Source organism: Parasteatoda tepidariorum, chromosome 5, assembly GCF_043381705.1.
Source record: "Parasteatoda tepidariorum isolate YZ-2023 chromosome 5, CAS_Ptep_4.0, whole genome shotgun sequence".
NCBI classification, from domain to species: Eukaryota; Metazoa; Arthropoda; class Arachnida; order Araneae; family Theridiidae; genus Parasteatoda; species Parasteatoda tepidariorum.
This window is the reverse complement of record NC_092208.1, coordinates 26,715,977-26,733,993: the sequence shown is the minus strand read 5'-3', so window position 1 is coordinate 26,733,993 and position 18,017 is coordinate 26,715,977. Positions and strand designations below refer to the sequence as shown.

Genomic DNA, 18,017 nt, shown 5'->3' with positions numbered 1-18,017 from the left:
GAGAGAGAGAGAGAGAGAGAGAGAGAGAGAGAGAGAGAGAGAGAGAGAGAGAGAGAGAGAGAGAGAGAGAGAGAGAGAGAGAGAGAGAGAGAGAGAGAGAGAGAGAGAGAGAGAGAGAGAGAGAGAGAGAGAGAGAGAGAGAGAGAGAGAGAGAGAGAGAGAGAGAGAGAGAGAGAGAGAGAGAGAGAGAGAGAGAAAAGAAGTTAATTCTGAAAATTAAGTTTTTTTCTACAAGTTAATTCTGAATGGATTTATTCAACAAATAGCTGTTAATTTAGGAGTAGAATTCAAGTAAATATTTATTGTTAATATAATAAAAAGTATTTTAATTTCCTTAAAAATTGAGATATTGTATATCATTAAAAACTTAAATAAAAAATAAATGATAAAAATACTTAAAGCGGAATAAAATATGAAAATTTAACAAAATAAAAACAGCATTTTTTAGACCCTTCTATAATTAAAGAAAGAAAAATATCACTGGGCTAGAATAAATAACAGTACTGCTGACAAAAAAATTGATTGAGCTGGTGACTATGGTTATACTTAATTCTTGAAGATAATCCTTTTCTAAATATAAACAGAATTCCTAATCTTGATAGCTTAGGTAACAAATCGCTCACTTGAGTTTAATTTATGATTAATTTAGGCGATGAGTTATTGCCTCAATTTGAATTATCTATAGTACTGAGGCAAATTAACGACGTTTGATTTTGAAGCGGACGGATAAATTTACGGGTAAATTTCTCAAATACGGATAAATTTCTGGATACTAGATATCTAGGGAAGTCGGAAGCTTTCAATTCCAAACTCAATTTTTTTTTGTTACAATTTGAGTTAAAAATGTGCAAATGTGATTGAAAAGTAATATTGTTTAGTGTATTGTATCTTGAGAAATTGTCGTCAAATCAATAAAAATAAGAATAGGAGTGTTTCATTTTTAAAAAATAAATTTAAAAAATAAATAAAATTAAAAAAAAAAACAGTTGATAAAGTGGATTTCTTAACATTATCCCATGTGCAAGAAGGTGCGACGATAAAAGACCTCGAGATCTTAAATGGGGATTTTAAGTTTTTATTACTAATTCAAAAATTTTAGAAAGAAAAGCAGTTTTTTTGCAATTTTCCACTTTTGTATTGACTAATGGCATTAAAATTGGTGACTGGAGTATAATACGGATCAAAATGTTGATATTTCTGATTATACACTATATCAAATATACACGGTACTAAATAATTTTAAAACGTCATCGTTAATGACACTTAATTTTATTCCTATCCTTTTTCTTTTCTCATTTTAATGCCGACTATCAAAAATTAAAATTGGAAAATTATAGGTCAGAGGTGTGTAATTTTTCCACCAGTCAACTTTGATTTTATTAAAAAAGCTTTTTAAAGTAACAAAAATGTTTTTTATTTTTTTTATTTTTCTGATCTGACGTGTACTTATCGTTACTTATTCGCTGTAAAAATTTGTATTCCATTCTTATTTTTCCCAATACAAAACCATTGGTAAACTAAGTACATTAGTAAAGAACCTTAGTGCCGAGTCAAATTACGTCTAATTTTAGAAACTTGGATGTCTTGACAGGTATAAATACCAAAACTAATGCATGAAATTATTACTCTAAAAACATTAAAGGAACAGAAAAAAGTTATGAATTTTGCATTAGATGCTTAGATCAGAGCATAAAATTTCAGTTCCAAAATACTAGCCCTGACTAAAATTTCCGCTTGCTACTACTTTCACGAAAAATATGAACAATTATAAGAATGTTAACAGGTTTAGTATAAATAATTGTTCCATGACCAAAACCATGAAAGAATGTAGAAAATGAAAAACTTGAACTCATTTACAGCTGAAAACAATGATATTAAAGTGAAAAAAGTCTCAATGGATCCAATGATATCCATATAGCAATAAAAGCCATTAAAGTACAAAAAAAAAATCAGAAAATTAAGATCAAAGAAGTGATATTCTAACAAACATTCCAATAAACAAAGAACTAACATTGTAACATTTTATACACACATACTGCTGTCGGATATCGAATTCTGCCCTTGTAGGAAACTCAGTTGTAGAGGAGAGAGATCAATGTATAGAAATTATGATCAAATCATCAAGTTTCTCAGTCTTCAAAGAATGTCAATAAACTATCTAGAGCCGATGTTGCTACAGAAATAGAGCTCTCATCTCCCAATGAGGTGACCCGTGTTTGAATCCCAGCAATGGCTAGTCGCTCGCACTACCACAGTGATGACGTATATAATCATCAGTGGTAGACGGATCATGAATTAGAGTCACATTGCTGCCAGGCTAACCGTAGGAGGTTTTCGTGTTATTTCCCGAATATGACGCAAATGCGGGTTAGTTCCATCAAAATGTCCAGTGCTGGTGTGCTGAACAAGAAATTTTATTAACCGCAATTGCGATCAAATTTTCAAGAAGTAAATAGAATATTTACAAGTGCAAATTGCTCTTAAAGTTATAATTTTTACCATTCCTTCTTAAAATTTAGGTCGCATTAAACAATACATTAATTTCAGTTCCGTTAAGTTGGTTTCTAATCAAATACTTAATTAGTACTTGTGTTATGGAGATTGGGTGCGCCTCCAATATCCGATCTTTTATTGAAAGCACATTGTACTCTTTCATTATAAATTACGATTACAGAGCATAGTAAATATTTATAGCGACTTCTCAAAAGCCGTTTCAATCAAAATTCGTCAGAGTTCGAACTTTAATGAAGTGAAATAATTCTAAGTCCTTTCTTATTCATGAATAGGAAAGTTCACAGGTAATATACTCTTTACTTTAAATTTCCAGACAAATTAGTGTTCCAANTTTTCAACAAATATATATATTTCAGACAAATATTTTTTCAGTAATCGTGAAAATAAAATTTAGTTTGAAAATTATTTGAAATTGAAATTATGTACTCACTGAGAGAGATAAATCTGAGAAATAAAATGATTTATTCTAAAAAAAATTGTCTGAATTATTTTGTTAAAAAAAGAATAATGGTGTTTAATAATTTATTGTGAAATTAAGATCACACTAAATGTTTATTTTGCTGCAATAATTTCCATTTCGTCAAAAAAGTGTTTAGTCATTCATGATTTATAAAAATATGTCGTAAAAAGCTAGTTAAGTTTTTAAGTTAAGTGTATGGTAATGATGTTTGAGTAATGACACTATGATAATGAGGAGTTAAGTTTTTAAGTACTAAGTATGTAATGCAAATTATTAACTTCATTGTTGGTAAAACTTCCTCACTGTTTGGCAATGACATTTCTGAAAGAAAAAAAACAACATAATTCTGGTTACAAAAATTAAGGTATGCAGTATTTAAATTATCATTTGGTTATTATTTTTTTCATATCTCAACGGTTTACCGGAAATTCTGTATATCAGAATTATAGTTCTTATTATCACACATTTATTGAAATACAATACTTAACAGTAAATTTAACCGAATAAATGATTTTTATGCCATGCTCTAAGCTATCCTGAAAAAATTACTCAACTCCTACATGTACCAAATTTTATCACATATTGTAAATTCATATTGTTAATTTTACCAAAATCATTACAGAAGCGTATCGGTAAAAATTACCGAACTTTTTGGTGTTCTTATAGAGCTATAAACACGTAAATGTTACTATATTCTGGTAGTTTTGATCATATTTTTTTTCTAAATGCATTTCATGAAAAAGATGTTTACAATTAAATAAATACTACATGATGCAGCGGCCACGGTGACAATGCAATTTCTTTTGTAATATAGGAAGACACATTTATTTTTATCCTATAATGTTTTAAAAGTTTTTTTCAGTAAATATTACATCAACTGAATTACAATGCTTAAAAAATATTTTATTTATAAATTTTGTAATAAATTTCTATTTAATTAAAACTTAAAAAAAACTAAATTACAGACAAATATTAAATAAATGGAAATTAAATGACATTTGCATAAACCCTCAACATGTTTTTTAAATGTACATAGTAACTGCATATACATTATACAATTTTTGTGAAGTTTTAGAATATTTTTGCACTATTTGATTTCAGAAGTGTTCTACAACACTATATATAATTTTTAAAAAATAAAATTCTCTCATATTGCCAATGATAATTCTCTGGAAAAAAAGTTTTAAAAAAAAGCAAACCGAAATCTTATTACAGACTAACATTCTCTTAAATGTTTAAATGTAACCATGTACTTTGAATGCTATATATGAATTCCTACATACGATGTCATTCTCATGAAACTTAAAACAAGTTTGATCGAAATAAATTTACATACAAAACAACTTAAATAAGTTCTTTATAAAACGTTTCATTTCAAAACTAATAGAAAAACTATTCACTTGATTCTAGTTTTTTTTTAAAAAAAGTTCAATTATAAACTAATATTTACCAAGGGAAAATGCATTAACGCTTGTGCTAATGCGCCAATCTACTTTAAATGCATATAATACAAAACTTGTAACAATCTTACTTTTAGAAGTCATTACCATGTGACATAATGTGAATTTATCATGTGCGATAGGAAAAATTCAAATTACTCCAAAGTTAAGTTATTTGAGGCAATTTTCTTAGCTACTGCCAAATAATTTAATCCTCAATTCTTCCACGCTGTCTCATTTGCCTCATTATACTTGATTAATAAACGGATATTAATTCCTCGGCTTCAAAATGTCATTTCTCCTATTTACACAGAAAATACTTCTGTTCCAATGACTTCACTTCCTTTCCACTACAAACCTCAAATATGTTTTGCTTTCAGATTCGAATTTCGTTTCTGAGTGGAATTTAGAATAATTCTGTTTCCATTGATATAGTAAGGTTTTAAAACTTTAATGGTAAATGTCTTAAGAGTAATTTGAATTAACTTTATAAAATTATTATTATAGGTAATTATAACTTATAATATTATTATCACGTGAACTTTAAAAGCTACATTAGGGTTTAGAATTACTTTATTATTTTTTTCTGCATAGAGTGTAATTAAATAATATTCCTGATCTTGTTAGGATTCGCTTATGCCAATAATGCATATCACCAAAAAAATGTGAAAAAAAAGTTGGATTAAATTATGATAAAAAGTACCACAAGCATTCTGGTGCATCATCCGTAAAATTAATTTTACCGTAAAATACATTTTTTCTGTAAAATTTTATACTGTTTACTTTACAATAATAATTAAACTAAACTCAGTTGCTCGAAGGCCTACTGTGCCCATCTCAGTTTTCTTGAGCTTTGGGCTCTGGGGTGCAAAAGAAAATGTTCCGGCTGGGCTGTTAGCCCAAAGCGGAAACACCAGTGTTTAGTTCCCAAGCAGGCTTCGTACTCATTTTATAGACCCACAGAAGGGATGAAAGGCTGAATCAACCATGTCCGGTCCGAGGATCGAACCAAAGACCTGTGTCATGACAGCGCGAAGCTCTACCACTCATCCACCGGGTGTCACAATAATAATTATTCAACTATAATGATTTAGTGATTTTAAAATAAATATTCCTTTGAAAATTACTGTATATCAGTATTTTGGTAATTAATTTTACAGTTAAAAGTACTGGGTGCCGGTAAATTTTACCGTAATCTGATCCGTATTTTTTTTAACTTTAACACTGCTTGAGACTCCTCGTTGTTTGTAAAAAAAGTGAACTACTAACCTGCACTATGGTGTATGTGAGCTTAAAAACATTTTATTTTGTTTTTAATGTTTTATGTAGAGTTTGGACAAAAAAAATCATTGACCTTGACAAAATTTGTCTTTTTCAGTGCTGAATATTTTCAAAATATCTTGTTACATTCATTCCAGAAAATACTTTGAGCTAATTTTTTTACGACAGCTTGGGCCTAGTACTGCTGGTTACGAAATTGAAGCCTAATAACCTTCATGCCTCCTGGCCCATACTGATCTGTCACCTGTATGCTTTACTTTTTCTTTCTGTTTAAACTTTAATCTTTATTTTTCTTCTATAGTGCAATTCTAAAATGTGGATGGGCTCCTCTGAATAAACTGTTTTTCTTGAGACTTAGCTATTTAATATCTTATTTTCTCTTAATTAATTTTCTCTCCGATCCTTAAGTACAAGGACTCGATATTAATAGTTTAAAGGAATAAATTTAAATATGATGTTTTCTCAGAACAGCTAATATTTTAAATTCTAAAATCAAATACACAAATGTAGTTTCTTTGAACGAATACAAGTTTTTTGTATCGATTGGGTTTTCGTTACCTCTAAATCATTTATACCATTTGAAAGAATGTAGTCTTATAAAGAAAAACTTTTTTTAACGAAATCGGCTAAATAGTTCATGAGAAACTGAACTTTAAATGTACGGCATTTTTAAAATATGATTTCAACTATAAGATATGATTTAAAATAGGTAAAAATGTTATACCTTAAAACTTTAAATTCTATTATATAAAAAGTTTTTTTTAGAATGTTAATTTTTCCGCTCATTGTAAACAAAAACCTTTCTTTTCTTAATAATTTTAAGATATTTCGTTCAAATTATATTAAATTTCTACTTTTAGTTTCCCATTTTTATATTCACATTGATTTATTTTTACTTTTTTAGATATTTGGAATTTTTTTTAAGGAAATGAAATAGAGTTATATAGAATCGCAAACTGAAACTAAAAATCTATATTTGTAATGATTGAACAGAGAAAAAACTTGTTTCTTATCTTGAAGCAGTATTAAATAACTAAGATTAATTGAAAAAATTTAACACAATCTGTAATTTGAATACGCTTTTTTAAATGAATATGTTTTGTAAATTGTAAGGAATTTAATAAAATCTGTCTATTGTAAATGCTAGAATATTCTGTAGCTAAATGTAGCATTCCTACAAGTAACATTTCTACTTAATCACACCGAAGACAATCATCAGTGATTATTCACCAATCTGTCATTGAATGAACTGGGGAATTAACATGTAAGTGCAGTTTAGGAAGACTAACTGGAGGTATACTAATGATGTCTGCCTTAAACATTTGTGTCTTAATTATGCACAAAAGCTGATTTGCAATGGTGCAAACTAATCTGTGTCTAAACAGCATTTATTGATATAAATGACGCAAATTTCTTCATTACAAAACACAGTTTTTGCATGGAAAAATGCTCAATAAGCAAAATTTTTGAATTCTGATACTAGTAAATCATAGTTCAAATTTGATGAAACTGAAAAAACGTAGTGTACGATAATCGTTTAGTTTTCAGAAGGCAATGCATAAAAATTCAATTGGATAAAGTTAGTGAAGGTTATGTTCGCCAGTAAAAGTGAAGGTAGTTAAATAAAGTAGACGTTTTTATATTTTAAAGCAAAGCTTTGTAAAATATTCACAAATTTAAATAAAAAATGGCAAGTAGCATAAGTAAAGCTAATCGTTCCACTCTGTAAAAAAAATTCCTGATAAAATTACGGTATCAATCACCGGTACTTTTGGTGCATCAGTACAAACCGTAAGTCCGTAACGTTAAGTCCATCATGACCATGAAACAGTATGTCGTAATTTTTAAAGTTATATTTATTTAATTAGAGTGATTTTACAATTTTATAGTAATTCTTACGGTCTATAAGTTTTTTTTTGTTCAGTAACATTTTCGGGTAAAGTGCTTCTTGCGGCAAAAAGTACCCTTTCCATCAAATAGCTGTCTAATAGTCACCTATTACCAACTTAAATACACCTTATGAATTTCTAAAATATTTTGTTATGAAATGTGAATATTTGTAGTGTTTATATAACAATTATATAGTAATTAACTTAAGAAAGAAAATTTAAATTACGTAAAAGTTTTTATGTAAAATTCCTAGCAGCAATCGAAATATTAATGGAATGATTGCGAAATAATGTATTCGAAATTGGTGTTTGAAATAAGCAACCAACTTTCAAAATATTTTTATGTTTTTAAATATAATATGAAGAAATAGTATATAATATATACTATTTCTATACAATACATACATATAATATGCAGTAATACAGTATGTTTAAAATATTCCAAACTTTTAAATGTTTAAGCAGTATCGTCTGCTGTTGTTCAAACTGGATGTATTCAACCAAATTTACTCCCCATTAAATTAACGAATATTTTAAAAATATTTATAGAAACTTTTATATTATTAACTGAAAAACAATTATTTTATTTTTTATGTAATTTGTAATTATTATTGTAAGTTTCGAAACATTGAAAAAAATAATCATTATAAACTCAAACGCTGCTTAAGTGCTGGAATTAATGAAATTCCTCGGAAAAGATTGCTTAAAATAATTTGTGTCAAACAATAAATTGAATACGCTGAACTAATGTTGTATTACGGGGGGGGGGATCTGGTAAAATTACCGTACTGCAAAGTAATGGCATTTCTTGCAATAAAAACCATATATCTGGTTAATAAATCCAAAATATAGGGTATTTATACCATTTTATTTAGTAGTTTTTACTTTCATATAGTAACGGTTTACAGAAAATTCTAGTTTTCAAAATTACACTTTTATTGACAAAATATACTTTTATACTTAAGTATCTATAGTACAGTATTCATATACATAGCAAAATATACTTTTATTTGTAAAAACCTAAAACTGAAAAGTAAACTTGCCGAAAAAATGTTTTTTATGCTATGTTCTAAAGTATCATGATAAAATTACTAAATTTTAGCACAGATAATAAAACCATTTTTATTCTTAATTTTTCCAAAATCATTACCAAAGCGCTTTGGTAAAAATTAACTTGCAACATCTTAGAAGTTTCGTTTTTTTTTTTTTTNTTTTTTTTTTTTTTTTTTTTTTTTTTTTTTTTTTTTTTTTTTTGAAAATGAGGAAGGAAAGTTGCTTTGAAAACTATTCTCAAAATGTTCTTACAAAATGTTCTGAGAAATTTATTAAAGAGTTTTGAAATCTAAAAAACATTTTAATAATTACTTTAAAATTCATATGAGATTACAATACTAATGATGAAGAATTCCGGATTTTAAGCATACAATCTTCGAAACTTTAAGGCTGTTTATATAATCTTAAGCATTTTTAAAATCTTATAAAGGTAAGAAGATGATAAAGCATTTTTAATACCATTATTTTCGTAAAAAGTTTCTATTGGAACTACTATTCAGTTTATTATAAATCTGAAATCGTTTAAAATGCTTAAAGAATAGTCAAATAGTTAAATGTTAAAGAATAGTCGAATAGTTAAATGTTAAAGAATAGCTAAAGATGGAATTACAATGTACTGCAGCTTTTTATTAAAATCCTGTATCCTGAAATATTGATGTTTTGTATCAGAAACATAGGTAATTTACTAATACAAATGCTGCAGTTAGAACTTGAATGATAAGTAATTAAAATGCCACGATTAAAAAAAAACTGATAACCACATCATGGACACATGAATTAAATTTAAAAGAGCAGATACAATATGGACTAGATACTGCAAATTACATTCTAATTTCTGCCAAATCAATAAAAATAATTAATTTTATTCGTAAGAGCTAATTTTTAATTGTCTACTAATATAAAAAAGCAGGTTTTGAGTTTGTATAAATGTTGATTGAAAATCAAATGATATTAATCATGTATTTTTTACAAATATTTTACAGTGCATTTTTAGTTAATCCTAATTAAATTGTAAGAACGGTTCTCACTCATTGCATTAGTACAATAACATAAACATATTTTTACGAAATGAAAATTTTCCTCTCTTTTAGGAAAACAATTTTCGTTTTTACAGACTTTTTGTGTGAATTTATGTTAAAACACTTTATTTAAATAACCAAAATGAAATAGTCTCCAGTTTTTGTGTGAGTTAAATATTACTCAAATCGTGGCAGAAACTTGATCTAACCATTCATCGCATTTATAATAAATTACTTTATTGTAATTCTACGAAACGGAATTTCCCTTCTGTTTTTTAAAAATATTTTTGATTAACTTTTTTATGTAAATTTTTTTAAAAATATTTCATTCAAATTATCAGAGAGAAATAGGCCTTTCATAAAGTACAATGTACACAAAATATTACTCAAATGACGAATGACTTTTGGTGTATACACGTCTTGTTAGTAATTTACAATTTTCTAGTAAATGAAGAATGATTATTTTTTAAAAAAAATTCTTTAAAAATACATAACATAAAAAAGAATCTGGAATAGTTGTAAATTACAATTGTTACATTCAGTTAAGTATGCTTTGTCAGTAAATAAAGTAAGAAATTTAACAATTAACTTTACCAGCAAAATATCTAACATTATGTTTGGTGGGAAATGGTAAATCTTTGTAATTAAAAGAAAAGAACTACCATAGAATAAAATATAGAAGTTTTAATATTTATTAATTGAATAACTTAAGCAATAAAGTAATACAAGTGTAAAACAGAACAAACCAATAAACGTAACAAATTATTTTATATCTGTTATAAGCTAGTTAAAAGGTTAATATTGGAAGTTCTGAATTCCTTCAAATGAAATTCATTGCCTTTCTATTGAAATTATCATTATATTTTACATGTATGCTTTTTAACAAGTAAAAGATAACAACAAATAAACATATTTTTTAAAGTTTTATTACTTTTGTTAGTAAAACTCCAAAACATTTTTTATAATGAATATAAAATAATTTTGTTTCATAATAAACATATAATAATTGTCGTTCATAATAAATGTATAGTCCAAAAGATTTTAATTCAAGGAATAGATCATTATGTAACTTTTACAGACTCATTTGAAATGTAATCATTAGGTAAAAGTTTAGTTGTAATAAGTTAGAGACCGGATTGATTTTAATCAAGCTTAGGAACAAACTAATAAATGTTTTCGTAAATGTCGAAAGTAATAATTTCCTGAGATTTAAATATGTATTTCTAATTTTATTTCAAAATAACTTTTTTATTCAATTAGTAGAATTTCACTTTCATTGTTTATTAATAAAATGATAAATGCAAATAAACAAATAAAAATATATCTTTTTAAAAATGTCGTAAAATCTTATTACATACAATTATATTTTAAACTAATAAATTTGCTTTATGGAAATTTGCTTTAGAGTTTATGAGTATGAAAATAATAAACCATTTAAGCGTTAAAATATTTTAGTAACTATTTGTCTGACATAAATGCAATTTAATAATTAATCATTATATCAATTTAATAATTGATCATTATATATTTAATAATTATCATATAAGTCATTATATTTACAAAATATCAAGTATTTAATAAACGAAAATTTATTTTTTTAAAAAAAGATATATTTTCCTGAAAACAATTTATGCACATAAATATCTTAAAGCATATATATTATGTACAAAATATATAATTTAAATATATTTATGAACGTAAGCAGTTTGGAAGAAAATTTTTAACCTCACTGCAATTCTAAACAAATGAAAAATTATAATCTTTGTTTCCATTTAAAATCTCTGTCCCATTTTTTTTATCAATATTGCTTTTAATCAGCATTTCATTTCAAAATTTGATAACCAATTTTTTTTTAAATTTTGATAACTGTAAGTTTCAATCAAGCATGAATGCAAAAGATATAGAATAATCATTATTTTGAGACACATTTCTGCAACATTTAAAATAGATGTAAAAGTAATATTTGGATAATAATCATAATTATTAAGTTCAGAGGTTAGGAAGTAATCGTTCATAACGATTGCGAACTGTTAAATTAATATTTGATACTTTTGGTGATCAATTTAATTGCATACACTAGTTTAGTAAATGCGTAATTACCGCTTTTATTTTAACGTAATTTTATTGATAAATTGGCAATCTCTGAAAAATAATGTTATTTTATCATGATACTTTAGAGCATGGCATAAAAACCATTTTTATTCTTCAGAGTGTGAATAGCATTTCGGCAGAATATAGGAGGTTTTTACTGTACTTACAATCTAATTTCGGATTAAATCATGGAAAAAATTACCGGCTATTAAAATGCAGATTTAAAATCTGTTTTTACCGGAACATATTACCAAAAACTGCTTGATATACCAACAGTAATAAGTATTTTAAAAGCACTTTAAATAAATAAATATTACTGTAAAAATCACGGCTTAATAGTTTACAGTAAAAATAGATTTCAAGGTAAAATGGATGTTATAGATGATGCTTCATACTGCAATTTGATCCAGAATTTTTTTATAGACTAGCAAATATTTGTCGTTAGACCTTTTATTAATTACTGATGTTTAGGAAAACTGTTTGGATGCTTAGGAAATCTTGAACAGTTCTAACGACAATTCTAACATTCTAAAGAAAAAGTTATTTTACAAAAAGTTTTAATAATTTACTTAACTGTGGTTCGAAAATATGTTTTAAAAAGTTTAAATTTTTAAATGAAATTAAATTTGTATTACGGAATTAATTGTACACATTTCTCTTTATAAGTAAATTTCAATTTACAGGCCATATTAATAGTTTAGAAATTAATATTTCTAAGCAATAAACTATATCAATTTTTTTCTTTTGAAAAATCCTTTTTAGGGTCTTGTATTTAAAAAAAATTATCAAAAAGTTTTATCTCAATGAAACATTTGCGTGTAATAACCATGTTAGTAAAGATTGTAATAAGCCGTGACAAAGTTTGAAATGTAATAACTTTGTTTCCAAATCTGAAAAGATTTAAACGAATATAGAAAAAATGTCAACCAAACAAACAATGAGATGTATTTGCTTGTAAATATTCTTCATTTATCAAATACTTACTATAAGAAGAAAAGTTATTGGATTACACAAAAGTAATATATGTTTGTAAACATGATGCATGGCCTTTTCCTTCTTAATATTGGGTTTTTGACGTTTTCTTTATAAATATAAATATAAAATAAGTATTTAAAAATTAAACATAAATAAAATCTTATTCGATTTTGACATTATTCTGTTTTGAATACTAACACTGTCGTGATTACAAATGAAAAGATACATGAGAGTTTAAATATAATTTTAAACGATACATAATTAAAAATTGAAACAAAATATGAGATTAATTTTACTTTTTTTATATTATGAGTTTGTGAAAGATTTGAACAGTTACTTTACACAATTTTAAATTTAAACCAGATATAAAATGTTGTTTTAAACATTTCATGCACAAAGTTTTTCCAAATTTTGACAGGTATAAAAATTAATATCGAGGTTTTGAGAATAAAATTAATTACAGTTTTGGTTTATAAAAAGTAAGAGAGAGGAGTTTTACTCATTAGAGGTTCTAATAAAGCATATATTTTCTTAGCAGTTTCTATTTTTTGTAAAAGTAATAAATTAAGTAATGGTCTTAAAGACATTTATCATTTTGACAGTAGTGATTTTTCTCACAATAACTAATTATAACAATACAAAATATGTGATTTTAAAAAGAAATACGATATTTTATTCTAAGCTTATGAGCTTAAATTATTTATTTTTAGGCTAATCTTAAAAATAAAAGTCTAGTTCGATAAATATATTTATGCTGGAATTACAAATTTGTAAATTCATTAAGAAATGCGTGCATAATATTTTTAAATGGGGCATAATTTTTTGCAAATTTTACTATTACGCATTTTATTTATTACGTTAAAAGAAAAACTAGTTTATTTCATTAATACATTTGTAAGTTTGGTAATTAAATAAAAAAAGTGTTTTTGAATTTTATAATTTCTGTTTGTAAGGATCGGAATTTGTCATGAAAAGCGTTCAACTTAATGTGCTGGCTAAAAATAGTTAAAAAAGCCGTTTATATAAGATCAACTGTAAAAAATTGGATTGTATCTTGGAAAACTAGCTTTTGGAAAGTTTAATATCTTGAAATATTCTCGAAATGTTTCAGGTTCGATTAAAAATACATATTTGCCTTAGCAGTTCAATTTCGAAGTGATAAAGGGAAAATTTTCCATTATAAACTTGACTTTTAAATTCTAAATTGTTGGAAAGCTATTGCAATTTGAGCATTTTTTTTTTTGCTTTCTTTTAACCATAAATAATGAAATTTATCCATTATTGGGAAATTATTTTTTCATTTCTCACGTGTTTATTTTTATCAAAATTAATCATATTTATATATCAAAAATAAAAATATAATAGTAATGATAATAATAAATAAAATAATTTTAAAAAAATAGAAAAATGAGAGATTAGATGGTGGCAAATGGAAAATTTGACCTAATTATCAAAATTTTTAAGCATATTAAATTTTAAGTTAAATAAACCAAATCTTTTCAATCTTTTAATTTGAAACTTTATTGTTTAAAATTCATTGTTTTGTCTATAAATACTGTTTTGCGTAAATAATCTTAACAACTATTGTTTTAAATAATAATTAAGCATAATATACACGTAAGTACCAATGGTTTAATGGAATATTTTTCATGATCATTTAACGTGATACAAGAAACTAACGTGACGTAAGCGTGATAGAACTTTCTCTGAACAAACATACTTTTTTTTCGATAGATTTTGTTTTTTGACACACAAATATAAGGGGATCTAGGAAATATAACAACTTGCTCAGGAGAATGGTTAAAAATTTTAACCCTTTAATGTTAATTTCATAATTTTACTTTTTTCGTACCTCACTGTATCTCTAGAACTTTTTAATCAAAATAAAATCATTTTTTTTACATTTAATTATAAATTAATAATTTTTTTAAAATTAAATTAGAAAACACTTATTAATAAAAAGATTTGAAAAATCATTACTATTTTTCTGCAGAGATTAAAAAATCAATCTTCATCTGTTATAAAAATTCCAAATAATATCAATATTTTAAATTTAAAAAACTCTTAAAAAATTATTAAAACAATTTATTTTTTAACTAAAAATTCACTGTATTTTTATATAAATTAAGTATTATATGAAAAAATACCTGATTCAGTAAATAAAAAATATAAATACATAAATATAAAATAATAGAAAATAAATAAATAGTATCATATTATAGTAAGTTATGTGTTAGTAATTAGCGAATATTTTTTCGTGGAATGCCTAATCAAAGATTTATCTTAAAATTTAGTAATAGTAATGAATCATTTAACCTTCTGGGTATTAGTTCCGGCATTTCTTAAACTTTTAGATGCCAGCTTTCCTGTTTCAAAAAGCCGATTTCTCCCTGTTTTCAAATATAAAAATAGTGCAAAGCAGGAAAATTTCTGTGCAATTAAACCATAGAGCTTGGTTTAATTGCGCAGAAATTTTGAGGGTTAGCACGTTTCTTACCACCACTATATATAATACTAAACTAAAAATATATCTTCATGACAACTGCAGGTTAGTAGATCTCTAAATATTTAAGTAATATTTTAAGAATATTTTACGATTAATTTACATATACAGCAAGTCATTAGTTTCATTACGCTTCACATATTAAAAAAATACGCTCTTACATAAAATTATAATAACTTTATATTTAATCAACAAAAGGCTTTTGTTTAAAATATCAACTTTTTATGAAAAACCAAACTATGAATGAATAGCATTTATGGGGGTTGACAAACGAAGAGAGCTGGGGGTGAAGCCTTTTAATTGCTCATAACATCACTATAACTAACGTAATTTTACTTTAAATTTTCAGGTATCTTTGAATAATTTAGAATTAATGAAAACATAGCGTGCTTGAAAATATCTAAAATATGAAGTGGCAAAAATATATAAAAACAAAAATACATACCTACAAGGCTATTGAGGAGAAAATTTTGGTTCTCAGTTAAAACATCACTTAAAATTTACAATGTTTTATACAATGTAGATGTACATTATACAATATTTTGAAAATACGAAATTCATTATCTTTTGAGTAACATAGAATTATCAGATTTTTCTCCAAAGGATAATTATTTTAAGAATAGGATATAATTTTTTTGTCGCAAGATATTTATATTTAAATCATTTTAAAAATCATAAAATAAGGCATTGTGAACATAGCTAGTATTTAAATTTTATGGACATTACGCTATTACTTAGCTTTGCAAACTGATTGATATATTCCTAACAATATATTTTTCAATTAATGTGATTTTATTGATTTGAAAATGAAAAACATTGTGTCCTGTTTAAAGTAATACAATTAAGTATTTTTAATTATTTTTAGATAAAGTTTTAAAATACTCGGGAAATGTTACATTTTGAAAGAAATTACTGAATGTATCATAATAAAATAATATACTAATTGAATAAATTACTAAATTAATTAATAGAATAAATTATTGAATGTATCATAATGTATTATAATATATCACAAACACAGAACAAGTATCATTAAAATATGATTATGCCAAGCTTTCCTCTTAATGTCATAGAATAAGTTTAAAAATAAAACTATCTCATTTCGTAAATTGCTTAAAAAGTTTCATTTGAACATAACTATAAAAGTAAACTATATAAATATTTGAATGAAAGTTTAATTATTACTTGAGCAATTATCTGTTACCTACACTTGCATTCATTTATATTTTATACTAATTTTAACAAACATCGTTTCTCTATTTTTAAAGTTACGAATTTAATAAATAGCGTTTTATTTAATAATAATAAAATTTAATTAATTCATTAATTTTTAGAAAAAGAAAAGAGCTATATATTCAGAACTATACGAAAACATCAGATTTGTCCTCTCAGTATGTTTACTCAAAAAACTTTACGTCATTTAAAAAATAGTGATAAAACCAAATAGTAGTGTTTTGCATATTTTTACGTACTATTTTCTATAAAAAATCTGTAACTGTACGGAAATATATGAAGTTTTTCTTAAATAACACATAGTCAACTATTTTTCCTTTCTTGTATAAAATAAGCACATTCTAACGAAAATGGTTTTTATTTAGTAAAAAACTGAAGCATTTGCTTAGTTTTTTACTAAATTATTTTTACAAATATTAACTTTCATTGATACTTTAAAATATTTAAATTTATAATTTATGTGTCAATAGAGGTAAATAGAAGACCAAGATACAAATCATCGCTTTGAGAAATAAGCAAAGAAAATACATTTACTTATCACTTTAAGCGTAATGCAATTATTCAAACAAACTGTTAGCAAAGTTTTATGTTAAAGAAGAAAATCGAATAAATAATTATAAAAAAAATTTTTTTTGCGAAAATGATTCAATAAAAAGTGTAGAAAGTTACAAATCGTAAAAAGAGTAAAAAGTTAAAAAAAAGTATATCATTAAGAGAAAATACCTGATTAATTAACTTAAGAGAAAATAAAAACATTTATATAGTTGCTTAACGTCTTCAGTTAATTAAAAATTACATTTCAATAAGGTAATTTCATTCGATTCAATTAATTAAATAAAATATTTTTACCTTCAAGAGAAAGGCGATAGAGAAAGGAAGAGAATCAAAGAAGAATGACGATTATCAAACTGCTCTGAAAAATAATAGCGATGAGTCAAAGAGAAAGAAATTTTGGAAGCTGCTTCAAGAAAGAAGGAGAAGAGTTGAGCAAAGAACAACTCTCCATTTATATAGGGTATTTTTCATCATGTGACCAGTCCGTTAGAACCACTTGTGGATCAGCTTCTATTTACGATTGGATGATGAAGTGAGGATTGGGTGTGGCTCAATGATAACGTCACCAAAATTTGATCGCACGGAGGTGGCAATAAATAGTTGGCGGATTTGCTTTCATGTCTAAAATTTCATGCGGTTTAGAAGAAAAAGTTATTCGGAAGAGTTTAAAATAAAATAATGCATTTTCATACCAAAGAATTCTCTTTTATCCTATTTTGGCGAAAGAGACGCGTCAAAGTAAAATAAAAAAAATATTTTAATTCATTTAAGTTTTTTTAAGTCATTTTCTACTTTCCCAGAGAAATATAATATTCCTTAAAGCGATGAATAATTTCTAAGCACTTAAATATTACAATACGCGCAATCAATGTAAAAGCGTAATAAACACAAAACAAAAATATATCATGGTTACAATGAAATATCTAAGCAAATAGTAAATCTAAATTAAGCAAAAGACGTGGATGGGAAGGAATTATATTTCAGAAATTTCGATGTGTATTTAAT

At 25.4% G+C, this 18,017-nt stretch overlaps 1 protein-coding gene across 1 annotated transcript in view; it reads right to left on the bottom strand.

Annotated features, from left to right (window-relative positions):
• The window catches only part of LOC107449047 (prohormone-1-like), a 102,150-nt gene extending 84,691 nt beyond the window's left edge, over positions 1-17,459 (bottom strand). The window contains exon 1 of the mRNA XM_043041194.2: positions 17,307-17,459. The gene's annotated coding sequence lies outside the window, so the exon portion shown is untranslated. The remainder of the gene's footprint in view (positions 1-17,306) is intronic.
• Positions 17,460-18,017: the final 558 nt, after the last annotated feature.